This window comes from Sapajus apella, unplaced genomic scaffold, assembly GCF_009761245.1.
Source record: "Sapajus apella isolate SASKATOON/1434 unplaced genomic scaffold, GSC_monkey_1.0 scaffold5, whole genome shotgun sequence".
NCBI lineage: Eukaryota > Metazoa > Chordata > Mammalia > Primates > Cebidae > Sapajus > Sapajus apella.
Window position 1 is genome coordinate 12,390,821 of NW_022436945.1, and position 22,832 is coordinate 12,413,652.

At 38.9% G+C, this 22,832-nt stretch overlaps 1 protein-coding gene across 3 annotated transcripts in view; it reads left to right on the forward strand.

The window, feature by feature from the left end:
• The window catches only part of LOC116547511 (cytosolic beta-glucosidase), a 126,819-nt gene that overhangs the window by 94,352 nt on the left and 9,635 nt on the right, over positions 1 to 22,832 (forward strand). The window contains exon 5 of one of the 3 annotated variants that reach the window (XR_004267077.1): positions 22,561 to 22,672. The exons of 1 other annotated variant lie outside the window; for it this stretch is intronic. The gene's annotated coding sequence lies outside the window, so the exon portion shown is untranslated. Of the gene's footprint in view, positions 1 to 13,271; positions 13,471 to 22,560; positions 22,673 to 22,832 lie in introns of all 3 variants that reach the window. One more of the 3 variants, XR_004267079.1, reaches the window with a different exon arrangement.

Below are 22,832 nucleotides of genomic sequence, written 5' to 3' on the forward strand. Positions count from 1 at the left end.
AATTTTAAAAATTTGGATGATTAAAAAAACACAAAAATAAAGTAAACAAATACTCTTATTCACGCTCTCTCTTTCTATATGTGTATGGGGACGTGTGTGTGTGTGTATATAATGAGAACTGTCATAAAAATTTTGCTGAATTATTTTGATTTAATTCTGTCAAAGGAAAACATATGCTATTCCTATTTAATCAGAATTTCTGATAATGTCATTTTTTAAAATAGTTTCAACTTTTATTTTAGATTCAGAGAGTATATGTGCAGAGTTGTTATCTGGGTATATTGTGTGACACTAAGGTTTGAATACAAATGATTCTATCACCTAGGTACTGATAGCATATATCTGATAGGTAGTTTTTAAGCCCTTGCCCCTCTCTCCCCTCCCTCTTCTAGTAGTCACCAACTTCTGTTATTCTCATCTTTAAGTACTCAGTGTTTAGCTTGCACTTATAAGTCAGAACAGGTGGTAATTGTCTTTCTCTTCCTGTGTTAATTTGCTTAGGATGATGGCCTCCAGCTACATCCAACTTGCAGCAAAGGACATTATTTCATTCTTTTTTATGGCTATGCAGCATTCATGGTGCATATGTACCACGTTTTCTTTATCCAATACACTTTTGATGAGCACCTAGGTTGATTCTATGCCTTTACTATTGTGAGTAGTACTGTGATGGGTATGAGTGCATTTGTCTTTTTGGTAGAATGATTTATTTTCCTCAGGGTACATGCTCAGTAACGGGATTGCTGAGTTGGATGGCAGCTCTGTTTTTAGTTCTTTATGAAACCTCCAACCTGCTTTCCACAATTGCTGGATTAATTTACATTGCCACCAACAGTGTATAAGCCTTCCCTTTTCTCCATAGCCTCACCAGCTTCTGTTATTTTATGACTTATTACTAATAGCCATTATGACTGGTGTGAGATGGTAACTCATTGTGGTTTTGATTTGTATTTCTCTGATGATTAGTGACATGGTTTGGTTGTGTTCCCACCCAAATCTCAGCTTGAACTATAGTTCCCATAATTCCCATGTGTTATGAGTAGGACCTGGTGGGAGGTAATTGAATTATGGTGGCAGCTACTTCCATGCTGTTCTTGTGATAGTGAATGAGTTCTCATGAAATCTGATAATTTTATAAATGTTTTTTTCCACCACTTCCCTCTGTACTTTTTGCTGCTTTCATGTGGAGAAAGACATGTTCAATTCCCCTTCTGCAATGACTGTAAATCTCCTGAGGCCTCCCTAGCCATGCGGAACTGCGAGTCAGTTAAGTCTCTTTTCTTTATAAATTGCCCAGTCTTGTATTTATCTTTATTAGTAGTGTGAGAAAAGACTAATACAATTAGTGATATTGAGCATTTTTGTGTATGTTTATTGGCCCCTTTTATGTATTCTTTTGTGAAGTGTCTGTTATGTCCTTTGCCCACTTTTTAATGGAGTTATTTGTTTTTGCTTGTTTAGTTGTTTAAGTTTCTTATAGATTCTTGATATTAGACCTTTGTCAGGTGCATAGTTTGCTAATATTTCTCTCATTCTGTAAGTTGTCTGCCTACTCTATTGAGTAAGCACAGTTTTGCACATTCCTATACCAAAGTGCTTTAGCTTAATTAGATCCAATTTGTCAATTTTTGTTTTAGTTGCAGTTGCTCTTGAGGAGTTAGTCATAAATTCTTCATCAAATCTGATGTCCAGAATAATGTTTCCCAGAATGATATTTCTTCTAAGGTATTTATAATTTGAAGCCTTACATTTAAATTTGTAATTTGTCTTGAGCTAATTTTTGTGTATTTTGAAAGGCAAAGGTTCAGTTTCATTCTTCTGCCTATGAGTAGCCAGTTATTCTGGCACCGTTTACTTAACAGAGTGTTCTTTCCCTTTGCTTATTTTTGTTTATTTTGTCAAAGAGCAGCTTATTGTAGGTGTACCACTTTATTTCTGAGTTCTCTAATCTGTTCCACTGGTCTATGTATCTGTTTTCATACTAGTGCCATGCTGTTTTGATTACTGTGGACTACAGTTTGAAGTTGGATAATGTAATGCCTCTGGCTTTGTTTCTTTTGCTCAGGATTTCTTTGGCTGTTTGGGTTCTTTTTTGGTTCTATGGGAATTTTGTAATAGATTTTCTACTTCTGTGAAAAATGATTTCAGTTTGAGAGGAATAGCATCAAATCTGTAGATTGCTTTGGAAAGTATGATCATTTATATGATATTAATTATCCCAATTCATAAGCCTGGAATGTTTTTCCATTTTTCGATATCATCTCTAACTTCCTTCAGCAGTGTTTTGTAGTTCTCCTTGTTGAGAGATCTTTCCCCTAATTGGTTAGATGTATTCCTAGGTATTTTATTCTTTTTGTGGCTATTTTAAATGAGATTATGTCCTTGATTTGGCTCTGAGCTTGAACATTATTGGTGTATAGAAATGCTACTGATTTTTTGTATGTTTATTTTTTGCATGATTGATGTTGTATGTTGATTTTTGTATGTTTTTTATCCTGAAACTTCACTGAAGTTGTTATCAGTTTTCGGAGCCTTTTGGCAGAGTCTTTAGGGTTTTCTAGGTATAGAGTCATGTCAGCAAAGAGAGATAATTTGACTTTTCTCATCCTATTTTGATGCCTTTTATTTCTTCTTCTTGCCCGATTGCTCTGGCTAAGACTTACAGAACGATGTTGCATAGAAGTGGTGAGAATTGGCATCCTTGCCTTGTTCCATTTCTTAAGGGGAACGGTTTCAGCTTATGCCCATTCAGTATGATGTTGGCTGTGGGGCTGTCATAGACAGCTTTTATTATTTTGAAGTCTGTTCCTTCAATGCCTAGTCTGTTGAGGGTTTTTTTTTCAAATCATGAAGGGATGTTGGATTTTATCAAAAGTTTTCTCTTGTCCACTGAGATGATCATATGGCTTTTGTTTTTATTTCTGTTTGTGTGGTGAATCACATTTATTGATTTGCATGTGTTGAGCCAACCTTGCATCCCAGAAATAAAGCCAACTTGATCATGGTGAATTAACTTTTTGATGTGCTGATAGATTTGGTTTGCTAGTATTTTATTGAGGAGTTTTGCTTCTATGTTCATGTGGGATATTGGCCTGTAGTTGTCTTTTTCTATTGTGCCTTTGCCAGGTTTTGGTATCAAAGTGATTCTGGCTTCATAGAATGAGTTAGGGAGGGCATGAAGAGAACTCCATCCCATTATGGCATTCTTAATGCAGAAAAATTTCACTGGGTTGTTTTGACAGTTTAGTTTGTATGTGTGAACAGCTACTTTTGCAAATTCTTTGATGACCTATCACTGGAATTACATTATTATTACATAAAAGCCAATAGTTTTAGGGTAAGAGGCCTCTTGCAGGCTTTTACAGAGCCCTGTGATCTGCTTCTCTTCACTGACTGGCTGTCACTCTTCTGTGTGGTAGGTTCCCAATGGGCTGCCTCTTGGGCGCTCATAGTACAGCCCTCTTCACACTTGCCCTAAACAGTCTGCTGACCCAGAACCATGGCTTAGTTTTCACCTCTGCCTGACAGCTTCAGCCCACAGTTGGATAAACACCCACCATGTCTCCCCTTGCCACAGGGTCCCCTCATTCATTGAGTGGTCCTTTTGTGAGTGTTTAAATCTACCTGTACACTGACATCTGATCAATATATAGGAAAATCCCCATATGATTGCCATGGTTAATTGTGGAGGTGCCTGCCGTACCTCTGCTGTTCAACTCCAGCATTTTTTTCCTACATATTTGCAGCACGAAGGATCCCATTGCTCAGCCCTTCAGGCAAGAAATGATCACCAGTCCCTGACTTGGTGGAGGTGGGGAGAACATTTGGGTACCCTAAATATTATAGAAGGGAGTGGAGGAGAAGGCTAAGAAGAAAGGATGTCAACTGCTCCAAAAAAACGGTTATAAGGTGACCTCTCTACACCTCTTGTTCTAGTTAGAGCTACCAAGTTGGATGGAGTTGGTGGTGATCATGGTGTTGGGTGACAAACAAAGCTCTAGAATGAAGCAAGATCTGTGGGGAAGTAGCTGCCTTTTACCCCTGACAGTTCTTTAAACTTAGGAAGTGGAGGAATCAGTGTCTTTTTGGTTTTAAGTATGATTGCTGCAAAAATGAGATTAAACATTTCACGTAACCTCATCCTAACATACAAGTCCTTTGTAGATGAAGTGAGCAGGTCTAAAAATTCTTTAAAGTGATGCCAGCTTTGCCAAATAAACTTTTGTCAAATAAACTTAAAGACTTTACTCTCTGCCTGCCAAGTTTTTCCTTCAGAATTGTACACATTTGTCAATATCTCCCCATATGTGGTATTTTAAGTGATGTTTCTCCTTTAGATTTAGTGCAGTAATTATTAATTCATGTCTGTAACCTATGAGCCAAGTGTTGGGCTAGGTTCTAGGGATTCAAATAATATAAAAAAACATTAGGGCCCATCTATTGGGCTTTCTTTAAGGCCTTGTACTCATGTTGTATGAATATTGTTGGCAATTCTTAAATCTGAACTGCAAGATGAGTATTTTTAATATTTTAATGATGTGGCAATGGAAGCATAGAGAGGTTTCATGACTTTCTTTATATCCAATGAATTTGGGAGTCAGAGCCTATTTCCTATATATTTATAATAATATTTCTTAAAAATAGGAATAAAGACATAGCTTTTGCTTTCAAGGGGCTCACCATCTAGGGAATTTATTTGTGAGTACCCAACCAACAGTAACATAAGCCTGATTGTGATACTGTAGTCCTTGAAGTGGTTTACAAAGAAAATTAAAGGCTAAGAGATTCCAACTCAGTTATCAAGGGTAATATCCCAGAAAGGGTCTCAAATAGGAGTGTTTCTTCTATCTTTGGTCTCCTAGATGCTGAATCTGAGCAGAGTTGGTTGAGTGTATGTGATAGTCTGGATGTATAGATGCAAGTGGAAATGGACGGCTGCTTTACTATAGCCCTACTTAGGAGTGGCCCTAGAAGAAGCCATGTGGAGATAGGAAAATCCACCCAACTGACAGAGCTTTGGGTGGTCTACCTGGCCATCTGCTTGGTGTGGAAAGAGAAGTGGCCTGAAATAAAGTGTATGTAGGCTCATGAGCAGTGATAAAGGGTTTGACTGGTTAGTAAGGCATCTGGAAGGAGAAGGCTTTGCCTCTGCTGGCAGTTGAGGATCCCCTTTATTCCTGAAATATCTCAGTCTCCTTCACAGAGTTTTGTCTCAAGATGCAGTCTCAGACTCATCTTTTTCCTGTTACTATTTCAAGGGTCATCATGAAACTTTAGTATCTCAGTCTCAGGCTAATCCCACTCGTAGGTCAAGCCAGCCTGGCTTGCTACTTTGTTTCTTCTTCCTGCTGTTCTAATTCTGACTCTTTATTTGTATGGCCTTGCTATTGGCATTTTGGACTAGGTTCTGGGCATTCCAGCCTGTGTCCTGAGAACTCCCACAATGGCCATCACAGTTCCTGCAGCCTCTTCTGTCTGCTCAGTTCTCATTTGTGTATATGACAGAGTGGGGATGTGTACTTTGGATCTCCTTTGAAGCTAGCATTGCAATGTATGTCCAAGAATTTATTATTTCCAGGTTAATTGTGTATGGGAAGCCTCTTCAAAACACTTAGGTATTCATAATTATGCCCCATTCTGTCTGTGAACCCACTCTGTTGGGCCTTTGTACCCACTACTTCAATAAAGCATTTCTTACAAGAAAACTAGTGACCTCTAGTTGCCCAATAAAATGGTGATTCTTGACCCATCTTACTTTATCTGTAGGCAGCAATTGACATAGTTGTTTCCCTTTTCCTTAATAGACTTTCTTTCTTTGGCCTCCAAGGCACAATTCATTCTCTCTTAGTTCTCCTCCTACTTCACAGGCAGCTCCGTCTCAGCTTCTTCAGTGTATCTTTTTCTTCTTCTTGACCTCTAAACACTGAATTACATCAGGATTCAGTCTCCGGAAATTTTAATTATCCATGTTCACTCCCAAGAGAATCTCAGCCAGTCTCATGGCTTTAGGTAACTCTATAAGCTGAAGATTCTCACTTCTATAACTCCATCAAAAACTCTTCCTTGAACTCCAGACTTGTACATTCAACTTCTTATCCAACATTTATACTTGGAGTCTTAATAAGCATCTCAAATTGTAACGTGTTCTCAAGGAATTTGAAGAATTGTCTTACCATCTTCTCTGTCCAAATAAATGATACTTTCAGTTGCTCAAGCTAAGAATTGTGGAGCTATTACTGACTCTTAACTTTATATCATACTTCACATCCATTTCTCCTAAATCTGTCCAGAATCCTGACTCTCTCCATTAGTACTACCCTTTCACTTCACCATCATCTTTTGTTTGGACCAGTGAAATAACATCCTAACTAATCTACGTGCTCTATATTTGCTTCCTGGTCCTCCAGTCTTTGCATGGCAGCCAAGTCAGATTATGTTATTTCTCTTCTCACAGCACTCTAATGGCTTTTCATTGCACTCTCAGAATCAGATCCAAAATCATTGCTGTAACCTTCAAGACCGTTAACTGATCTGGTCCTCACTACCCTACCTCTCTCCCACCTGCTCTTTCATTCTTCCTCTGCTCACTTGCATGTAACCTGGGATTCTTGTTCTAGTACATGTTGAAAATGCTTCTCACCTAAGGGCCTTTGCATTTTCTGTTCCCTCTGCCTAGAATGCTCTTACCACATATTCTCAGGATTTGTTCCTTTTATTTTTATTTTTTATAAATTTTATCCCAAATGACACTTCATCAGTGAGGTCTTTCTTGAACATTTCATATAAAGCAGCCTCTTCTGACAGTCTCAGTTCTTTTTCTTTTTCTTTATATCATCTATCACTACCAGATACATATGTACCTGTGCCTGTTTATTAACAGTTTTCTCCCAGGCACTTTTCCTGTTTGGTTAATTGCTATACTCTTGCAGTCAGGGTGGCACCTGACAATTGGTAGCTCTTAGTAAGTAAATACTTGTGGACTTAATAAATGAATGACAAATGAATAAATTAAGAATGGGTATAGTAAAATTGAGACAAAACAAAGAAACTTATTTCAAAGTTCAAGTTGACTGGTTTTAACCAAATGCAAATTTCAAATCCCCAACAGAAAAGCCAGCTCCTCTCTTAATTTTGACACAATAGTTTTGACTGTTTCCATTTTTCTAAGGAATAACTAGGGAGCTGCACAAATGGTGAGAAGCCCTGTGGGCATTTGGCACCATACATTCATTTCTTCTTTACCGATGGGGCTGTTACTACATTCCACATTTTACTCCCACACGCTCGTGTGATGGAAGCTACAAGACCAGACAATAACTGGTAAGATATCTTTTTGGTCTAAAATGTCTACCCTGTGCATTTCGTTTCCTTCCATTCCACTCTGTGTGCATTTAATGCAGACATTGTTCCTTTTCGTCTCATCTATATTGTTCGCCTGCTCATAACTTGCAGATGAAGCTATTGTGGGACATGATATGGAAGACTGATCTTGACTATGTCTTTCAAGTCTGAGCTAATGGTGGCTGGAGAAGCCGCTAATTTAAGAATATCATTCAGGTAGTGTGGATATGCACTTATTGTTCAGACTAAAGTGCTACTTGAGGCAATCAGTTTTCATCTGTAGAGCTGTGTGGAGTTTAAAGTTCTGAAGGCCATTAAAAGTGGCTTCTTTCCCTTTAGTCAAGGAGATTTGCAGAGGTGATTTTTCAGTTAGTCTCTGAGGTTGTTGACAGGAAACAGGGGAAAGGGATTTTTCTGTAAACATTTTTCACCAGAATTTTTAGCCTTTCATTCATGGCATAAGATTTTTGTTACACTTTTGCCTAAAATCAATACACTTATATTTTTCTGGGTCTAATAGAATTATTTGTGTGTGGGTGTATGTTGTCTTTTCCCTTTTAATTTATGTAGCGTGGGAGAAAAAAAGATTTTATGGCTGGAATAACAGAATGTTTGGGTTGAGTATATTTCCAGCAAAAAAAACTATAAAACAAAAACAGGAAAGAAAGCAAAATAAAAGCCCTAACTTGGAAGGAGAAAGTTTATTTAGAGCTAGAATTAACCTGTCTTGAACATGATAAATGCCATACTTTTCAAAGGTTTGTTATATAATTGATTTCTTTCCATATGTTTCTAGTGGTTTAATTTGATTGGCAGAAGAAAATGTTGCCATTTGATGTGGGAGAAGTTATTTTTAATGCACAGAACTGTAGGTGTAAATTTTATTTGTGTTAATAATATTGAATAAACAGCATTTAAACAGTAGCCAGAAATAAACCCGATGTATTGGGTTTATTTCTGGCTACTGTGGTACTACATAATTTGATTGTTCAGTTTTCAGACATGGATTTAAATTTTTACGCAGCTGGGAATTAGCTAGTCATATTGTATTTGCTTCTGCTTGTGGAATCAGGAAAATGACCAAACTAAAGAAGAGAAGCTATTTCAAGGTGTGTGTGGTTTTTAAAAATCTTTTTTTAAGGTACAAAAATATTTCTTTAAGGAACTTCTTAATGAGAAGAAACTGAACTCTTTCCAGAAGTGTGTTTGAATAACAAGTCGAAGATATCCACTTCTGACTTTTCTGTTTAATTGCTACATATTGCTAAACAAAAGACATAATATGTTTTCTATTTTTTCTTTAAACAAACCTATTTTTATTCTGTTAAAAGAGATTAAATATAAATTAAAAATTGGCTTGTATTACATTATAAAACTATTATCTTCAATAATTGCCTTGAGAATTATAATTTTCAATCAATGATCATCAAGTACTCAAACTTGTAAAATGGTTACAGGGGTAATGCTTTTTCAATAATACTAAATGTGTAGTATTCTTATATACTAAAAGAGACTTAAATTTTTGTAGACCACAAAATTATTTGATCAAGCTTGGACAGCTTCAGTGATAATTGCAGTTAATTCAGGCAGGATTTTAACTTACTTTTCAGTGTCTATTCTACTTCTTAGACTAACTGTTGCCCAACTCTAGTGGAGTTAAGATCATGAAGGCTTTAGTAGTCATACCTTTGATTTTATTTTGAAGTCCTCATAAAATAAACCACCTTGGCTCAGGAGTAAGGTAGGCTTTTTTTTTTTTTTAATTACTAATTTGTTCTAAGGATCTGTTAGGGTTTAAATGTATGTGTCCCCCCTACATTAATACACTGGAACCTAAGACCCAATGTGATGGTATTAACAAGTGGGCCTTTAAGAAGTGATTAAGGTAGGAGGGCTCCACCCTCATGAATGGGGTTAACAACCTTTCAAAAGGGCTGGAGGGAACTACCTAGGTCTTTTTTTGCTGGTTCTTTCTTCTGCCATGTGAAGACACGGCAAGAAAGCCTTCATTGGACAACAACTCCTGGCACCTAGATCTTAGACTTCCCAGATCCAGAGCCATAGGGAATAAAGTTCTGTGTTTTATAACTTACCTAGTCTTGGGTATTTTGCTATAGCTGCATGAATGGACTAAGGTAGGATATGACTACATGTTTGTCTAATTGAATACCAAAACATGACTAGATCTTAAATGGTTGGAATTATTCAGTCTTGAAGCATTAGTACTCATGGGTAGTAGAGTTAACTCACCAATATTCAGTCTAGCTGATTCTTATCAGGAATGACAGAAATCAAGAATGTCAATCAACAAACAAGTATCTGTTAAATGAATGTTCCTGGTGGCTATGAAAGTATACATGGAACCTCTCTTCAAGGAGCATAAAATTAAATTGATGAGAAAATTATATCTAAGACTTACCTAACACTCAAGCATATGATAATTTGCTTAGCTACACAGTAATATAAACTAATAATAAAATATAACTGAATTGCTGATTGAGGGAGTAGGGGATACAACAAATGCCCTGAGTAAATTTGTTTATTCAACACCTGAGTACATTTATTTTGTCTCCTGACATTTTTTTTTTAATCCCATTTCTTGGGTTAAGGTGGGTTGTTGCATATAAATAAGCAAGAACAGTAAATAATATTGGTTCACATTTATTGAATTGTTCCTAGATGTGGTGCACAGGTTTATCACTTCATTTGAGACCCCTAAATCTCCTGAAATTATCCCCATTTCACAGATGAGGAAACTGAGAACAGAATATCTTGTTGAAGGCTGCACATCTGGCAAGCATCAGAGCTGAGATTTGAGCCTAGGTGGTCCAGGCTTAGTGCCAGTGGTCTGTGCCACCGCCCTGTTCTGCCCGTCCAGCACGCCGGATCCTGTGGTGTACCAGAGAGGGAAATCTGACCACAGAAAGCCAGCTTCTTTCTTGCTGCAAGTTTACTATCACAGGGCTCCAATTAGTACACTGAAAGAGCTCATTTACTAAAAGCGCTCTGAGTAATTGGCTAATGGGCTTGGGGTGAGTGTTGTCCTCCAGGGGGCTATTTCCCAGGCCTGACATATCGGGCAGTCAAGCCTGCAGTTGTTTATCCCACTCCAGGATCAGGCAGCCCAGCACATTAATGCTGCTGGAAAATGATTCTCTATTTAAAACTCAAACTGGATGAACAGAGCCTGGCTCTAGCTTTCTTTCTTTTTTTTTTCCCAAATTTTATTTTAGGTTCAAGGGGTACATGTGCAGGTTTGTCACATAGGTAGATTGTGTGTCATGAGGTTTGGGGTATGAATGATCATAATGGCCAATATGTAGTTTTTCAACTCAGCACTAGGAGGCCAGCAAGGTGGTCCTGGGTGTACTAGGGTGTAAGCTTTTAAGCTGGAGGTGGGGTGGGGGAAATTGTTCTCACCTTTCACTTATGAGTGAAAACAATGGGGGCTTGTTTCTGGGTTTTTCCTCAGCTCACATGCTCTGAAGGAAGCATGGCCTCCTGTGAAAGGGGTCAAGTCACTGAGCTTTACCACTCTGTTGTTCTACTCACCGTTATCCTAGATCCTGTCCAAAGGGGAAACTGTAACATGTAGATTATTTGTCCCAAGTGACACCATTTATTGCTGTCACCCCTTTGTTCCCCATTTGTTTCATCTATAAAATAGGGCTAACAATAATACCCAATAATACCTATCCTATGGAGTTGTTGTGAGTGTTAAGAATTGACAAAAATATGATACTTAGAAGAATGGCCAGGCCACAGTAGGCATTCAACACATATTAGCATCTCATGACTATTTTGCTTCTATTATTATTTGTGTCAGATTGTGCAGTGGAAAAAATGGGCTTTGGAAAAAGTTCAGGTTCTGATTATTCCATTTACTGTGATTAGGAGCTTGGGCAAGTCACTTACTCCTTCAGCTTAGTGTTCTCATCCCAAGAAAGAAAAACACCACATTCATAGGGCTGTTTAAAGGAATAGTCACAAAATAATTAACATCTATCAATTTCATTTGCAAACTGTAAAGCTTCTTGTTCATTATCATCAATTCCCCAAACCTGATTCTACTGTTGAATTCTCTTTTGTATTAGTCTAATGACACAGCTAGTGAACTAGGAGTCATCTTGAGCTCTTTTTTTCCAATTACTTGGCCCTTAAGATTTGTTGATATCTCTAGCATCTGGCCACTTCTTCCTATTTCATTGCAACTTCCTTAAGATAAGCGTTTAGCAGTCTCCTAATTGGCCTCCTGTCTCCTCTCTCTAGTCTGCTATCAGGATGATTGTTCAAAAGTACAAATTCCATCTTGTCATTCCCTCACTTAAAACTCCCTAGTGGTCCCTCATTGCCTCAGTATAAAATTCTGATTTCTTAGCATGGCAAGCAAGGCCTTCCCTGTCATGGCTTCCATTAACTTCCTTAGTGTCACTGTTACCTTTTGGTCTTTGTCACACCAAATTAAACGTAGTTCCCAGAATGTATCTTTGATGGTTCACGTCATGTGTCCACTTGACTAGGCCATGAGATGCCCAGGTATTTTGCTAAACGTTATTCTGGGTGTGTCTGCGAGTGTGTTTCTGGGCAAGATAAACATTTGAGTTGTGGACTGAGTCTAGGAGACTGCCTCCCTAGTGTGGGTGGACCTCGTCTAATTTGTCCAAGGCACCAGTGGAATAAAAAGCCTGGGTAGAGGAGAAATTGCTCTTCCCGCCTTACTGTCTCTTAGTTGGTAACATCCATCTTCTCTTGCCTTTGCCTTCAGGCTAGACCTTTCCCATCGGCTCCCTTGGGTCTGCAGCTTGTTGACTGCAGATCTTGTGATTTCTCAGCTTCTATAATCACAGGAGCGAATTTCTTATTAAAAATCTCTCTCTCCTTCATGTACATTTCCTGCTGGTTTCATTTTTCTGGGGAACCCTGGCTAACACAATGTCCTTGTCTCTTTGTTGTGCTTTCTAGTCTTTTCCTTCCCATCCTCTCCTACTTACCCTTCAAGATTACTCTAGCATCTTGCTTCTAACATGTACTCTAAAGAAAACTTCTCTGACAGTCCCTTTCGGCACCCTTGCTGGGTTCAATGTCCCTCCTCTTTGTTCCCATTGCAGCCCATATTTGCTTTGATCTGATCACGTGGTACTATAGCTGCTCCTTTATGCTTCTGTCCTTTATGGAGGAAACCTTCAGGATTTTCAACCTACTTATTTCTGGATTCCTAGTGGGTTGTGCAAAAAAGGGTCAACATTGATTGAATGAAAGAATAAATGTTATAATTAATAAAAAAAATAGGATGATGTAGTTGCCTTTCAAGAACTATGTCCAAATTGCTAATTCATTCTACTCAACAAAAAGAGACCGTACTTGAGATTTATTACTAAATGAATGACTTTGAGCAAATGACACAGACTCTCTCTGCATAGGTTTTCTCAACTTGTAAAACAGGAATAAAAATAGTATCTACCTTATAGGATAGTATCTGCCTTCCTTATTATTGGAAAGACTAAATGAAATCTGCATATTAAACTTTTAAAGCAGTTATTGGTGTCCTGTAAACACCCAGTGAATGTGAATTTCTACACTCTTATTGGCTCCAAAATGGGAGTAAACTTACTCCATCCTTCACTCAAGATAGTTGCTATTAGAGGTGGTCAATGAAGTTGATGGGAGAGCTGGTCTATGGATTCCCTTGACCCCACGGAAGTAGCTCATAATAGAATGCATTTACTAAAATACAGCAAAGTAAATACAAGGTAAAACGATCTAACTCGCAGGCTTAAAGGATCCTGGCATGACCCAGAAAAAAGAAATTGTTTATCTCCTCTCCCTTTGTCTGATGGTTTCCTCTGCCCTGCAGTTCACAGTGAAATACAAGATCTTTAATTCCCATGCACATTCTCTAATCTTCTTCCCTTTCTGCTGATTCCTTTTAGGAATATTTTTGTCTTCTTAATATTCAAACCGAGAAAAGAACAACTGAAATATAAAAGACAGGGAGGTCAAATAAGGAGAGATGCTAGTTGGCATATCACTGTCAGTCACATGCTTAGTGCAAGGCACCTGTCTAGAGTTCCTATGTCACCTCATTTGCCATGGCCACCTGCAGTGCTGTGATCAACAGTCTTTCAAAGAGTAAGTACAATAAATAAAATACCGGCGAATCTTTACATCTTAAACTGGGGCGTGAACTCTGATGAAGATTAATCAGCAAAAGGGTAAGATAGGGTCTTGGAAAGAGCATGGATTTTGGAGGCAGACATCTGAATTTCAATCCTTTCTCTATCATTTTTCTTTGAACATGCTTGCTTTCTTTGAACTTCATTTTCTGTGTCCAAATAATGGACTTAACAGCATCACTCTTTAAGGATTGTTGTAAATAGCATAGTTTTAGCAATAAATAAGAGCTGTTCTTTCTCTTATGTACAAGAGAAGTATCAGGTACCATCTTTGGCAGTCTTCTGATGTTCTCCTTGAATCTGAAAAGCATTGAAAGATAATATCATCGCTACATATTTGTTGAGAACTTAGAGATAAAAAGAATTTAGAAATATTGTTGATTGTGTAAGTAAATGTTTTTCCTTGCCTCCAAGCTTTCCCTCCCTGCTCCCTTCTAATCCTCCTCCCTCTGTCCCTTCCTCCATCCCTCCCTCTGTCCCTTCCTCCATCCCTCCTTTCCTTCCTTCCTTCCTACCTTCCTTCCTTCCTTCCTTCCTTCCTTCCTCCCTTCCTTCCTTCTCCTCAATATATTTCCCAATTAATAACCCTTGGTCAAAGAGGCTCATCTCTTTGCATGTTATTGATGCCATCATTAGTACCTCTAGGAAGTAACAGTTACTTATTTTATGTGTCTCCATGTCTACCACGTAATTTTGTAGTTGAAATCTTCATTTCATCTCTTGCTATTGGTTCTACATTCTTCATTTTATAGTACAAGTATGATATAATCCTTCTATGACACAAGTCAAAGGCTGTTTTGATGTTGAACAAGGGCTTTAGGGAAGAAAGGATCTCAGCAGGCAAGCCTCAGCCACTCTATCATTGTGCTCTATAATGGTTAGGCTAAGCCATGTTATATAAAATCCATTCTTAAAACCCTAACAGGTAACACTGTACACTGTTTTGGGGTAGATAAATAAAAGAGTTTCAAATTTTATGTAGACTCTTCATTTGGGAAGAGACTGGAGTGCAGCAGGTCTATAATAATCATCCATTCCAAAATAGTCATTTAATCACATGAACACTCACAGACACACACGTCTTGTTCATGAGTAAGCTCATTAAACACAGAGATGGAAACACCACTTGGGGCATCAAAGTGTATCACACTGCTCAGGGCCTTGGGAGAGCTTAGTGAAAATGACACATAAACATAGTTTCAACCCGATGTGGCTCATACCTTCTCTTTCATGACTAGCTGACAGGCCCTAATTTACTTTTCAAGTTTCTATTCAAATCACTTTTCCTTTGGAAAGTTGTCCATGAACTTCCCAGAAGGGTTAAGGGATCCCCTCCTTTGTACCTCGAGTTTGTTTTTAGCTCACGTTTCTCTGTGTTTCCAGACCAGTTCTTTTGGGTCTGCTTTTCCTATGAGAGCATTTATACCTGAGGGCAGAAATTATGTGCTATTTATCTCTAAATCATCACCCTTAGCCTGGAGTCTGGCACATAATAACTGTTCAATGGATATTTGTGGAGTGATAATGAACTAACTGTGCTTCTCACATATTTGGACCAGATGTGAAGTCACAGGGCTCACTTGTGAAGGAAAGCTGTTCCTATCCCCTCTGCCCCTGACATTCCTGATGAATGATGTCCAGCCTAAATTTATGTCAAATGCTCTCCTGTCTTTGCAGGGATGCACAGTTGCATTGCTTCTTTTTCTTTTCAGGAAGACCAGACGGTTTTGCATACAATGATGGAGTCTCCAAAGTTTAGGAGGAGAGATATATCGTGGCGCTCATTCTGAGGTCTATAAGGAGTTTTATTTTCTGAATAAGTATTGATTGCAGCTTACAAAATACTGCAAACCCATATAATTAAAAATAATGAGACCAGTCATTTGTGGGCAGTGCATGGCTAAGTCTAAGGGAAGACAAATTCTTCAGGTGCCTGCGATTTTATAATTGTACTTGGTTGGTAAGCTTATTAAAGCCTTGCAGGTGCAATGTTTCATCACAGAGTAGTGAACCTTTGAAAGATATGCATAATAAACAGAGTTTGAAATATGTTTTTATTCCAGGCCATATGGTCCTGTCTGGAGCTTTCCTGGATCTTTGGGTCAGTTCATTGTTGAAAGATGGGCTTGCAAGGACCCACCTCTTGGAGCAGCTGTCAGGGCCCTATCAGAACGAATCTGCTTTTGCATGATTATTTATTTTATGTGGCTCTCTGAAATGAGCCCAGCCCTGCTCAGTGGCTGAAATGTGCTGAGCAAAGTCTCTTCCCTGAACAGCTTGTGGCCAGATCACCAAGCAGTGTCCTTCCTTGTCCTTAAAAAGCAGACTAGCGAGACTTGTACATTAGGTCAGGATGGACAGTCTGGGTGAGGTGTGTCCACCTGGGCTTGAACCTGGTGCCAGCAATATGAAAACTTACACGGTAGCATTTTAAAGAGGTGTCACTGTTCTTTCTTCTCAACTGCATTCATTTTCCTATCGTTTTCCTATCTCTCTCAACACCAGTTAATTGCCGTGACTGCTGTCCATAAGCACTTGAGGTGTTTCTGTGGTGTAGCGGTGAGAACAATGCTAACACGGGAACTCCTTTTATATCACAAGGTGGCATTGACTCCTCTGAGAATGTATTTTTAAGGTGGATAGTATAATTTATTTGGCATTTATTGCATATATATATTGGTTTTGAAGAGATTGGTTTTGAAGTCCAGTGATCACAGGAAGATGTTCTGGTTCCTAATATATAAAATGGGCAGTGAGTTGATCACAATGGAAGAAGATTAAATCTCATATCTCTTTATGGTTATTTGGAAAAGTTGAACTTGAAGTTGACTTTTGTCATCTTGGCCAAGGAAAATATCTTGCCGATTTCGGCACTGTCTTTTCTCCACTCTTATATTGCTGACATTCTATACAATATTATATATATTTGTAGCCATTTGTTCATTTGAACAATATTCATTAAGCACCTGTCCTTTACTAGCCACTGTGCTAAGACTTGAGAATGCAAGATCCCCAGGATTCTTGCCCTCCTGGAACTTAGAATCTAAAGTAGAAGACAGACATTGAACATATAGTTAATCATGTCATGTAAGTCTTACGTATAATGTAAGTCTTACGTATGTTACGAAAAGAAAGTGAAAGATATTGAATGAATGTATGTAGCAAGAAAACCTATGTGTGGTCTTTGGATTCTACTTGCCTTAAAGGAAAAATCTACGTCAGATTTCTTTCCTCCTATATAAGCACTCACTCTGCCTGAAACAATAACTTGTATATAGTACTAGATGCATATTTTAGTTCATTTTCTGCTGTTATAACAGAATGCATCAGACTGCTTAATGTATAAGGAGTAGAGATTTATTTCTTGCAGTTCTGGTGGATGGGAAGTCCAAGACTGAGACCTTCTTGCTATTTCATAACATGACAGAAACCATCATGTAGTGAGAGAGAGAGAAAAGGGGGGAGGGGAGAGAGAGAGAGAGTGAGAGAGTGAGAGAGAGAGAGAGAGAGAGGGAGAAAGAGAGAATGATATAAATACTTCCCATTAGGCCCTTCTCCCAATACTGAGACATTGGGGATCAAGTTTCCAACAAATGCTTTTTGGGGAACACATTAAAACCATGGCATTACTTAATAAAAATTTGTGGATGTAATGGAGGAATGCAAGTAAGAAGAAGAAAGTGTTAAGATTATTCCATTCATTCAGGATACAGTTTAATGAATTATAATTTGAAAGCCCTAAATTAGTTTTACAGTAAAGCTACATATTTTTCTTTTGCTCCCCCATTCAGTGTTGTCATTTTAAAATTTACCCATGATAACTACTTTTCCATTTCTAGAGTCATAGAACCTAGAACTTAACCTTTTACTTCAGTACAGAAATATAAGACTCTGATCTTTCTCTTCAGGGTATCTGCTACTTTCTTTGGGGGGATATTCCTAGGTGTCTTTGGTTGGAAGAAATGAGCTACTTCTATATACAAGTAGATCAATATTCTTATGGACAAAAATGATAGCATTTCAAAGTGTGTATCTTAGGCCTGGGGATAAAATCACATGATGGAAAATGTTTTCTTACATCTGTGCTGTGGTAACCTAAGGGATTCCCAGGACCAGAGAGACACCATTCAAGTTTCATGCTGTGCCCCAGAAGAGTGTGGTGCTATTACCCTAGAATATCTGAAGCTTTCAAAGTTAGCAGATCAAGGGGAAGCACTCAAGAAGGCTGCCCAGAAGTGCAGCCAGGGGCTGAGTAGGGAGTCCTTGAGAAGCACTGGGAATCAGAGTTGGAAATGTGGCAGCAGCCAGAGAGACAGTGGAGCAGATTTTAGACAGTGTCACAGAGGAGAAGCACAGTGGGAAGTGATGGGGAATATTTGGCCTGAATGGTTGGAGAGTTGAAGTCGTCCGGTTGGGACTGGAAGCAGAGGCTGGATGTATGGGAGACAGAGACTATCAGCAGTTCTGCAACAGATATTAAGATGCTGGATGAAGACTTGAAATAAATGGTCATTGAAATCTTTGTTGTTAAGCCTGGAGATGCAGCAATTACACCACCCAGATGGGAATAGTGAGACCAGAGTCCTATTAAAGTCATGTTAAGATGATCCCTCTTTACTCCTTCTCCTTCTTCCTCCCTATTTATTTCCCTCCCTTCTTTAATTCCTTCTCCTCTCATATCTCTTTCCCTCCCTCTTCCACTTGTTTCTTCAGCAAGTGTTTACTTAGCATCAACTATGTGCTACTTATTGTTCTCAGGGTGGGGCATATTAAAAAGAATAGATGGGCTGGGCGCAGTGGCTCACGCCTGTAATCCCAGCACTTTGGGAGGCCGAGGCGGGTGGATCACGAGATCAAGAGATCGAGCCCATCCTGGCCAACATAGTGAAACCCGTCTTTACTAAAAATACAAAAAATAGCTAGGTGTGGTGGCATGCGCCTGTAGTCCCAGCTACTCGGGAGGCTGAGGCAGGAGAATTGCTTGAACCCAGAAGGCGGAGATTGCAGTGAGCCGAGATTGCGCCACTGCACTCCAGCCTGGCGACAGAGCAAGACCCCCTCTGAAAAAAAAAAAAAAAAAAAAAAAAATAGATGAAGATGGTCTTTTTTTCTCATGACCCTTTTGATCTTCTGAGGGTAAATAAACAATACAAAATAAGTAAATACGTGAAGAAAACATTTTATTTTAATCATAAGGGCTACAAAGAAAATAATATATGATGATATGGGAGAGAATGGTTGGTTGGGAATAAAATTTTAAATTGGAGAGTTAGGAAAGACTTCTTATGGGGTTGAATTGAAATTAAGACCTTCATGGCAATGAAGACTCATAAAGTGAAGACTTAGGAGAATGATTTAGGCAGATGGAAAAGCTAGTGTAAAGGCTATGAGATGGTCAGGAGCTAGCACCTTCCAAGAAGAAAAAGAATCTCAGTGTGCTTGGCAAATGGAAAGTAGAGGGCAGGGCCTCATCATCTAGGACCCTGAGGGTCATAGAAGGATTTTGGTTATTAGGGTCTTGTGTTCCAGGTGTTTCTTCCACTTCCACCCACTTCATGCTGTCTGCATGGTCTAGCATTGTTCTTTTCATAGTGGCTTTGACTTTTGCTTGTCACTTCCAGTCCTCGTGTTCTAAATTTGCAAAATGTTATCCATATGGAAAGATCATGGGCTTTGGAATCAGACAGTCTTTGGTTCTATCCTCAAGTTCTCCTTGTATTGGCTGTGTGACTTCTGTAAAACCACATCCCCAGAAAGCATCTCCTGTGATTTTATCAGTTTAAAAGTCTGGGTTTATTTCTGGCCCTCTTTCTTTGTCTCCCTTTTCCAGGCTGTCTTTAAATGCTGGAATGCTGTAAGGCTTGTACCAAAGTCTTGTTTTTTTATTCTCTAAGTTCTGTTCACCAACCATGATTTCAATTGGCATCTCCACATCATGGTCCAAAACTTCCATTGCCATCTCAGACTCCACTTCGAGCTCTTTGTCTATCTATCCAATTACTTTTTCAACTCTTTCTTTGGAGGTCAAAATAAGGCAATGTAAAGTCATCATAACCAAAGTTTGATTCATTATCTTCCCTGCCACTCCCCTAAATCTTATCTATGTTCAATATTTTCTAACTCAGACATTGCCAACATTCATTAAATTGTGCTAACTTTGCTTTCTTATCTCCTTCTGCACTGATAGCCAGTGAATTGCTAAATCATGTTGATTTTTATCTGAAGATCTCCTCTGTTGAATCCATCTTGTTTTCTCCATCTTCACTTAGGCCATCCAAGACCAAGCTCTCGTCATCTCCCTTGTGACATACTGCAATCACTCCTAAATGCTCTCTTTGATTCCGTTCTTGCTGCATTCAAATCTATTTTCCACAGAGGTCACAGTAATCTTTTAAAAATACAAATTAGCACAGGGGATGGGGAGGGTGGGGAGGCATAACATGGGGAGAAATGCTGGATATAGATGAAGGAGGAATAGAGGCAGCAAACCACCTGGTTATGTATGCACTTATGCAACAATGCTGCATGACTGCACATGTACCCCAGAACCTAAAGTAAAATAAAATAAAATAAAAAACCTGAAAAAAAAAAAAAAAACAAATTAGCTAAAGCAACTTCCCTGCTTGAAATCCTTCGATTTGTTGTTGTTAGAAAAAAGATCAAAATTTTAAAAACCTTTATAGGGACCTGCATGTCTTAGGCACTACCTTGTGACTTTCTCCCCATGATTTTTTATAACTCATCCTGCTGAACTGTCTTAAATTCCTTACATGTGCGGGGAGCCCTTCCCGTATCTGAGCTTTCAAATGCGCTGTTCTTTTTTCTTGGATTGCTCTTGTCGTTCTTTGCCTAGTGCAGTAGACATCTGTCATGTTTTCTGCTGTCTAGAGTTTGTTGAACACATTGGTTACATTTGAAACATATCCAGCGTTATGAGTTTTGTCTAGCCAAGGTAAAGAATGAGATTCCCCAGGTTTCTCTGAAGCAAGGGCACAGACATGTGTCCCACCAATCAGACTCATCCATGTGTAAATTTAATTCAAAAGTGAACAGCTTGACAAAGGCGGAATCTATTGTGCTGGTAAGGATGACAGAAGAGACATCCAGCTTTTGAGAATGACAGTCCTTGTAAGGTCTAGTTTCTGGTACAGAAGTTGCCAAGATGTTGGTGGCTGCTAGGATTGCAAGAAAGTTGAATTTGGGTAGCCACATGAACTACAGAAGCTCATGCTTACTGGGTCATTAGCAGTTGAGGCAGTTTTTTTAACCAGCTAGTTCTGTGGTGTGCTTCTGAGCACTGTTCCTGAGAGCTTTACTTGAGCCTATTTCATCAGCCCAACCCCTCCTATGCTTCTTTCAATAGCCAACTTCAGCTTCTGTTGCTTACGACTGAGAAAGAGCCCTGGTGGTTAGTGCTGGTAACTTAAACTCATTCGTGGGCATTCAGTTCTTGTTTACCCCAGGAAACGGCTCCACTAGCCTCGTTCTCCCACTTTTGCTGATTAGGGCAGATCTTCCACGCTGATGTGCTGTCAAGACCCAGTATGGCATAGCGGCTCGTCCTGCTGCTGCTATTGTTTCCCTGCCTGAGTTTCCATCTCACCTCTCCTACTTATTTGATGTATGAATTTTGCAAAAGTTACCTAACTGCTCTGTGTATCAATTTCCTTACCTGTAAAATAGGGACACTGATAACAACTATCTAACTCATAGGTTGGTTGTAAAGACCAAATGGATGAATCCATACATGAAATCCTTAAAGTGGTAACCAAATGTTCCGTCAATGTTAACTAATATGTTATCTTTCTCATGTTACCCACTTCTTTCTTTTCACACTACCTTCACAGACTATAATTCAGTACTCACAGAGTGATCATTTGATTTAAATATGCCTTCCACCTAAGCTGTAAATGAAGGGCCACTTCTTTTGTTCATTATTGTACTCCCAGTTCCTAGCACAACGTATATTTACTTAATGGATGTAGGGTAGATGTTGCAGGATCCCCCAAACCTCGAGTGATGCCCTCCCCATCTCCCAGCACTCTAAAGCAGGGGAGCTTCAGCAGTATCCAGTGTTCCTGGCAGAATCACCCCAACCTGCTTGTTTTTGCTGATGATTTTTCATGACCCACACATGACCCATTCTCACAGTGCACAAACCTTGTCCCAGATGCTGAACTTTCCCTCTATGGCCTGATTTCTCTGCTTCTCCGCACCAATCATTTTGTGCTGACTCTATACCCTTTGAAAGCTGTTTGAAGCCAGATGGGAGAAAGAGATAAAACAGATTTCATTCATTGCCCTCCCAGACTCTGAGAGAATTAAAAACAACAGCAACAACAAAGTAGTTTATATTGGGTGTTTACTAGGCATTATTCATTATTTAATATCACATGCCTATGAAAAATGTACTATAACCCCATTTTGCAGAAGAGGAAAGTAAGCCCCAGAGGGAAAAAACAAAAGAAAGGAAGGAAAGTAGAAGAAAGGGAGGGAACTCGGTAAGGAAGGCAGCTTCCCCAATAGAAGAGAACTTCCCTTACTGAGAAGAAATTTGGTTCCCATAAGAGAAACTTCTCGACTGGAGCATAAGATACTATAAAAATAATATTGATAGAGAATTATAGGCAATGACCCAGAACATGTACCTAGACGCAGAGCAGTTTCAATATTTAGATTTTTAAAATATAATTCCTTTCAACGACTTGCTATTTGCAGGCTTTTCCCTCCAAAGTCTAATGTAAGTAGTAGAAATAATACTGATAATTAAGAAATCTGTGCATTTTTTTTTTTTTTTCAGTTAAATGACATTTTCCTATAAAATATTTAAAAATTAGCTTTTGGTTTTCAAAGACTCTTTTCAGAAAGTCACAGTTTTTGCTATTAAGAGTTCCCATCTGCAGGTGGGGCTTCCTGCACTGGGATTATTTGGGCATTTTCACAGATGTTGTCCAGCCTCTGATATTCAGCTGGAGTTGGAGCAGGGGGCTTATGATGCATTTTCTATGTTTAGATCTTCCTGATGTTGTTTTATTTTTTTTTCCAGTGAAAAGGGAAAACAACCAGCATACCAGTTTTCTTGCAAATCTGTTATCCAGCTAGAGATGCCCTCCAATTGTAATGCTCTTGTGCATTTCAACCAAAGAAACATTTTCAAAGTGAGTGTGGGTGCAATTGCCAGAAAATTGGCTTCAAGCTGAGTCCCCGGAAGGCTTTCTTTCTCCAGCTTTGACAGGCCTTGAGAGAGGTTCTCATAAGCCCCCAGCAAGATCAGGTGGGTGGCTTGGGACTCAGAGCCTAGTTGGCAACCACTCTAAA